The sequence below is a fragment of the Bos javanicus genome, chromosome 16, assembly GCF_032452875.1.
Source record: "Bos javanicus breed banteng chromosome 16, ARS-OSU_banteng_1.0, whole genome shotgun sequence".
Lineage (NCBI taxonomy): Eukaryota > Metazoa > Chordata > Mammalia > Artiodactyla > Bovidae > Bos > Bos javanicus.
This window is the reverse complement of record NC_083883.1, coordinates 73,731,809-73,737,808: the sequence shown is the minus strand read 5'-3', so window position 1 is coordinate 73,737,808 and position 6,000 is coordinate 73,731,809. Positions and strand designations below refer to the sequence as shown.

Genomic DNA, 6,000 nt, shown 5'->3' with positions numbered 1-6,000 from the left:
ACAGAGGTGGAGGAGCGATCGGTGCCTGCAATTAACAAGGGGTGCGGAGATCGGTGTCTGCTATTAACAAACAGGGGTGGAGAGATCTGCGCGCTGCTAAGCGCAGGCACCCGGGCCCGCGGGCGAGCTGGGGCTGGACCCCGGTGGGCCGGCTCCGGGCGCTCCCGGTGCGGAGGGGCGGGCCGCCTTCCCACTGGTCCGCTCCAGCCGCGCGGCCTGCTGGCCACAGTTCCCAGCGGGCACCACCCGCTCGAGAGCCCGGCAGCCCGGAGCGGCGCGCGCCGGCCCGAGGGCGGGGACGTGCTCCGAGGACGCGCGCGGGGCTGGGCCTCCAACCGCCGCTCGCGGGGAAGAGGGCGGCTTCCCGCGAAGCCCGCCGCCGCCGCCGCCGACTCGGAGGTGCCGAGGGTTGTGGGGGAGCTTGGGGCGCGTGGGAACATCGCCGCCGCCCGGCGCGGCCCGGAGGTTGGTAGCTGGTGACCGTAGAGAGTCCTCGGGAAGTTAGGTGTTGACTTTTTGCTTAAGGTTGGGAGACAAAAAGAAACGCACCAGACGCTTTCCGTTTCCCATTCCCGTGCCTACGTGCGCGCCCGGAGGCGGGGCAGAGGACGCGCCGGCTCCCGCGCTGGAGACAAAGGCGGCGGCGGCGGCGGCGGCGACAGTGGCCGTGCGCCCGGATCAGTGGCCGGCCGAGTCCGTGCGCGCCCCTGCCAGCGCCCCCTCTCCCTGGCCTCGTCCCAAGTTGGCATTGTTGCGGGAAGTGTGGACGCTGAACCCCTTGGCGGTCTTAGAAATGCGCCAGCCTGACTTGCTGCGGCTCCAGGGACAACGCTCCCCCTCACCCCCCCAAAGTTAGAGACTTCTTGCTTTCTACTCTCCGGACTCAAGTTTCCCTCTTTTCTTTTACGCCTGACCTTTAGGTGGCATCAGTCTTTACGTGGGAAGGCCCTCCTCCCCGCAGTTCCTACCAAAGCGGGCGGGAGACGTACTAGGATGGATGGCATTGGCGTTAAGAAATGTACCGCTTGATTGGTTCGTGGCTCTTGGATCAGGGCGGTCAGGCCATTGAGTTGGCACCCCGGGTGGTTTGTATCATATGGGGTGAAACTTATTGTTTCTGTCCTTACTGTTTTGTGTTCCTCCTTCATTCATTCGCAGAGCTAGGTGTTTACTGCCCCGTGGTAAATGCTGTGGGAACACTAGGAGAGGAGGGGGAAAGCTTTCCTGAGGAGGGGGCTTTATACTGGACTTTGAAGAATAAGTATGATTTTTTTTTCCTTCCGGTGTTCATGGTCCATCTTTTCTGTATTTTTTTTTTCCCTCTTGTTCAGTGACAGACCGTAATTGTCATTAAGTGTTGGATCTGAGCTCTGACCTGAAAGATTTAACTAATAGTAACTGGGATGATGTGCTTGTTAGGTGCTTTAAATCCAGTATTTCTAAATCTTGCAGTAACCGGGAAGGATAGTATTAACCCTCGTCACAGCAGAAGAAAGAAAGGCTTAGAGGAGATGCCAGAGCCACAGGGAGTAGGTGTTGGGGTCGGGGTTTGCACTTCTCTTTCTGGATCAAAGCCTGTGCTTTATTTATTGTTTATTTTGCCCCTCCTTGGGAAGTAGGTTATATAGACTAAGGGTGAAGGTCAGGTCTCTGGAGATAGTCATTTTTGTGGGTGGCTCTATGTTGGTGTTAACTCTAGGTAATGTCAGGAACTAGCCAGGGTGATGGGCTTCTCTGGTGGCTCAGACAGTAAAGGATCCACCTGCAATCCTGGAGGTCCAGGTTTGATCCATGGGTGGGGTCTCCTCTCTTCCCCGGAGAAGGAAATGGCAACTCACTCCAGTATTCTTGCCTGGAGAATTCCATGGGCAGAGGAGCCTGGCAGGCTACAGTCCATGGGGTCACAAAGAGGTGGACAGAAGACTGAGCGACTAATGCTTTCAGCCAGGGTGAACCTTACTCATCTGGGCTCCTTCCAGGGCAGGGCCTAGCCGAGGGGGGTGCTCCTTAACTGTTGCCTGGGAGCTCCCTGGCATGGGTGAGATCCTTGATGCCTTGTCGGGTGCTTTACCCTTTTTCTTTGTTGCCATGGACTTCTTTCAAGTCTGGGGAAGCCAATTTTTAAAAGGCGTTTAAAAATACATAGTTACAAATTCTATTGAAACAGCAATCAAAGTAGTACAAAACCCCCACATATAATGTATTTCTTTAAAAAAATCAATCCATTAAGTATCAAAACTCAGTGCTGTATAAGACAAGGTCTCAGGATTTCAAAGCAGTGATGCCTATGTAAATGATATTTTGCAGTATTTGCAACAGCTGCACTGTGGCATGACAGAATCTGTGACTCTCACTGGTGACAGAGTCACTGGAAATGCTCTTGCTCTCTGCATATATAATCCAATGCATTCCTGAATTTCAGAGGTTCGTGAAAATAAAGATGTATGAGAAAAGGCATTGAAGTTCATGGGTGGAATTTAGGAGGCCATGAACACCTTGTGGATAGAGGGCTGGGTGTCTAGGTTACAATTCTGGCTTGGCGGTTTTCTTCCTGCACTGTCTTGCTGGCCACCCTATAGCATTACAGTTTGTTTCCTTCTCCTTCAGTTCCTGTCTCCTTTCCCTCAGGTTCACAGCTGTTTTGATGGTCAAAGCTGTTGAAAGAGAATTGCTGGATTGTTTATCTGCTCCATCTGCGCTGGTCTTGCTCTGCATAATTCTGCTGGAGAATATTCCCACAACAGTGGTTTTGTTATCTAAAGCATGACTATCTTCCCTTCTTTCCTTCCCTCCAATGATGTATGGTGTTACCAGTGTCAGGAAAGAAGGGAGTTATCACTACATGTCCTACAGATGTTTTAAATCTTCAGATGTTATTGTCAACAATTTGATGGTAGTACATTTAAATATTCAGGTGACATGGACAGGTTTTTTGAATAAAATACTTCATAAGACACAAGAACTAGAAAATTTGTGTATTCCATATCTGTAAAGAAATTAAATTTGTATTTAAAAACCTTTTCAGAGTAGAATTTCCAGGCCCAGATGGCCTCACTAGTGCAACATCACAAACGTTTAAAAAAATAAAAAAGAAGAAATACTCCCTGACTGCTTTTATGAGGCCAGCATAGCCTTGTTACTAAAGCTTGATAAGGAGGTTACAAGAAACTCTAGGCCAGACTCTCATGGAAAAGACACAAAAGCCCTAAAAGGAAATATTGGTAAACCAGATCTAGTGACCTATACCTGTATTTATGGGACCCTGCTTATTTAACCTATATGCAGAGGACATCATGAGAAACGCTGGGCTGGAAGAAGCACAAGCTGGAATCAAGATTGCCGGGAGAAATATCAATAACCTCAGATATGCAGATGACACCACCCTTATGGCAGAAAGTGAAGAGGAACTAAAGAGCCTCTTGATGAAAGTGAAAGAGGAGAGTGAAAAAGTTAGCCTAAAGCTCAACATTCAGAAAACTAAGATCATGGCATTTGGTCCCATCACTTCATGGCAAATACATGGGGAAATAGTGTCAGACTTTATTTTTTTGGGGCTCCAAAATCACTGTGGATGGTGATTGCAGCCATGAAATTAAAAGACGCTTACTCCTTGGAAGGAAAGTTATGACCAACCTAGATAGCATATTCAAAAGCAGAGACATTACTTTGCCAACAAAGGTCCGTCTAGTCAAGGCTATGGTTTTTCCAGTAGTCATGTATGGATGTGAGAGTTGGACTGTGAAGAAAGCTGAGCGCCGAAGAATTGATGCTTTTGAACTGTGGTGCTGGAGAAGATTCTTGAGAGTCCCTTGGACTGCAAGGAAATCCAACCAGTCCCTCCTAAAGGAGATAAGTCCTGGGTGTTCATTGGAAGGACTGATGCTAAAGCTGAAACTCCAATACTTTGGCCACCTCATGCGAAGAGCTGACTCATTTGAAAAGACCCTGATGCTGGGAAAGATTGAGGGCAGGAGGAGAAGGGGACGACAGAGGATGAGATGGCTGGATGGCACCACCAACTCGATGGACATGAGTTTGGGTGAATTCCGGGAGTTGGTGATGGACAGGGAGGCCTGGCGTGCTGTGATTCATGGGGTCGCAAAGAGTCGGACACGACTGAGCGACTGAACTGAACTGGAGCCGTGACCAAGTTGGATTTACTCCAGGAATGTAAACTTTGTCTAACATTAGAAAATCAATAATTGTAATTTAGCCACAGAATAAAGGAGAAAAACTACTTAATAAAATTCACCCATTTGTGATAAAAATTCTTTGTAAACTAAAACATTAAGAGATTTAAAACACTTAAAATAATAGATGGTAAATCACTGCTCCACAGATAACTCTGTGGATTCATTATAAGCCCAATTGAAATCCCAACAGATTTTTTTCAAAAATAGCCGATAAGCTAATTTTAAAATATATATGGAAATTCTAGACGATCTTAGTAAAGGAGCAAAGTTGGAAGATTTAAGCTGCTGGATGAGTATGTAGTTTGTCAGTGTGGTGTGGATACAATGCCAGATAGACCATGGAACCGGGTAGAGAATCCATAAACAGGCTCACACATCTGAGATCTCTTGATTTATAACAGAAGTGGCTCTGCAGTGCTCTAGAGAAAGGACAGTCTTTTCAGTCAGTGTTCCTGGGCCAATTGGATATCCAAATGGACAAGGTGAATTTTGATCATCTACCTCACCCTGTATACAAAAATTAATCGATATGTCGTATGGCTAAGTGGGAGATCTGAAACAAAAAAGCTTCTGGAAGAAAGCAAAGTAGAACACCTTTATGACAAGGTTTATTGAATAGGACACAAAAAGTGTTAATTATAGAAGAAAATATTGGTAAGAACTACTGTTCATGGCAAGATTCCGTAGAGAGAAAAGGCAACTTGCATGATGGGTGAAGGTATTTGTAAGGGCTATATCCAATAAAGGACTCATACCCAGAATGTAGAAACAGTTTTTCACAAATCATTGAGAAAAAGATAGCCCAGCATAAAAATGGGCAGGTCACTTCCCAAAAAGGATTTTCAGATACACAATAAACATGAAAAAGGGATTAACCTCATTAGTAATTGCTGCTGATGCTAAGTCGCTTCAGTCCTGTCCAACTCTGTGCGACCCCATAGACAGCAGCCCACCAGGCTCTGCCGTCCCTGGGATTCTCCAGGCAAGAACACTGGAGTGCATTAGTAATTAGGGAAATACAAATTAAAACTATAACGGGATATCACTCTATACTCACCGGAGTGGCTAAAAAACACAAAACCCTGTCAATGCTGAGTACTGGGTAGAATATGGAAAACTGGACCTTTTATACATGATGGTTGATGGGTATGGAAGTTAGTGTAACTGTTTTGGAAATTGTTTTGCAGTATTGCAGTATCATTACTAAAACTGGGCAGATGCATCTCCTGTGACTGAGCTACTCTGTTCTTGATAAACTCTGAACAGTAAGGCAGATACATTTGCACCGAAAGACATGTAATAGTATGTGCAGAGCAGTATTATTCCTAATAGCTTGAAGTCGGAAACAACTCACGTGTTCATCAGTAGTAGAATGGACAAAAGTGTAAGCAAATTGCTTATACAATGGAATTCGCCACAGTAATGAGAATGAACAAATCTGCTTAACACACAACGTGGATGAGCCTTGCAAAGGTAGAACTGAAAAAAGGTGGACACAGCAAGAGTTAGTGCTTTGTGAATCCCTTTTTTTGGGGGAAGTTCAAAAATGGGCAAAACTAAATAAACTAGGGTGTTAGGAGTCGTGCTAGTGGTCACCTTTAGTGGAAGTGAAAGGACAGAGAGGGAATTCCGTTTTTTATCTAAGTAGTAATTACTGGAATGAGTTTGCTTTTTTGAAAGCCTTATACTTTAAAAAAAAAAAATTAAGCATACTTTAATACAAAATTCACTTAAAATATATTATTAAAATTTTTGATTCATTCAGCTGCCCCTAATCTGGGGAGTGTAAGATGTGGTGAGCATGATT

At 45.9% G+C, this 6,000-nt stretch overlaps 1 protein-coding gene across 6 annotated transcripts in view; it reads left to right on the top strand.

Annotated features, from left to right (window-relative positions):
* The first annotated feature begins 318 nt into the window (after nucleotides 1-318).
* Nucleotides 319-6,000, top strand: part of HHAT (hedgehog acyltransferase) — a 352,361-nt gene continuing 346,679 nt past the window's right edge. For 5 of the 6 annotated variants that reach the window (XR_009730102.1, XR_009730101.1, XM_061383602.1 and 2 more), the window contains exon 1: nucleotides 387-465. The gene's annotated coding sequence lies outside the window, so the exon portion shown is untranslated. Of the gene's footprint in view, nucleotides 466-6,000 lie in introns of all 6 variants that reach the window. The other variant, XM_061383599.1, reaches the window with a different exon arrangement.